We start from the raw sequence: 1,268 nt of genomic DNA, 5'->3' as shown, positions 1-1,268 counted from the left end.
GGCATCGACAAGACTTCCTGTAGTGGGGGGGAAAATCTGTTTTATTCTCTTTTCCTATTCATCTGCTTCAAAAAAGCAGCAGCCAACACTCCCCATGGAGAAAAAATCCTCTTCAATACAACCCCAAAGAACCAACTTGCCCAACCTGGTGGTTTTCCCTCCTGGAAATGTTGGTAGAATCAGAGAGATTTTGGGGTTGGGATGGAGCTTAGAGATGATCCAGCCCCAAACCCTGCCCTGGGCAGGGACATCTCCTGCCAGAGCAGGATGCTCAAGGCTCATCCAACCTGGCTGTGAACACTGCCAGGGTTGGGGCAGCCACAGCCTCCCTAGGCAACCTGTTCAAATGTTCATGTTCAGCAAGATGAGGGAAAATGTGACTTTTGCAAGATGCTGCAGCATCTGTTTTGTAAACATAGGCAGAAAATGCTGAACAAATACTCTTTGGTGCCATTCGAGGGTTGTGCCCTGCTGTGTCCTCCCCTCCAGCCTCATCACCTCCAACTGCAAGTCTATTTTAAGGAGAGCTGGAAGTGTCCAACCCAAAATACCACATATAACCCCCAGATTTGTTGCACATTGGTTTCTCCCCTACCACAAAAAAAAAAGAAAAGTGAAGGATGTGGACTAGAGACCATGCTATAACTGTTTACAAAAGTGAATAAAATGTAGTTCATCTCAAGGCCTAAACATAACTAACTGGGCAAGAAATAATTCTCACTACAGTATTGAAGCCAACACAAAGGTAAAGTTCATTAAAAACACTGTGTGTGGGGGGAATGGAAACCAAAAAAGCAGATTAATTACAAGCACTAAATATTTCGCTCTGAAGCTTTGGAACTCTATTTACAGACATAAATACAAGTTACTCTGTTGGTGCACAACCCTTTGAGGACGAGGAGAAAAATGCCAAGTGGTTGGTACTGACCAAGCAAACCTCAAACACAATAAAGGCAGGAAAACAACCAAGTGTTTTGCTCCAATAGAGAAAAAAACAACACAACAGGCTCCATTTCTCCCTGAATCTTCAAACACACCCATGGGAAAGGTCACCCAGAAAGCAGGAAGGAGTGTTTCAAGAGCACAGACCATTTGGGACACACTGGCTAAGGCTCTGGGTCATCTGGAGGGAAGGATTTCTGTCCTTCCAGGCAGAATTTGGCATCATCCTATCAATCAAATCCTTCATGGACTCTGCATCCACCTCCTCCTTGACCTAGACCTCCTCTACACCTACACTTAAGCTCCTTTCTGCTCTGAGCAGGAAT

This window comes from Acanthisitta chloris, unplaced genomic scaffold (genome assembly GCF_000695815.1).
Source record: "Acanthisitta chloris isolate BGI_N310 unplaced genomic scaffold, ASM69581v1 scaffold298, whole genome shotgun sequence".
Classification (NCBI taxonomy): domain Eukaryota; kingdom Metazoa; phylum Chordata; class Aves; order Passeriformes; family Acanthisittidae; genus Acanthisitta; species Acanthisitta chloris.
This window is presented reverse-complemented; position numbering follows the sequence as displayed.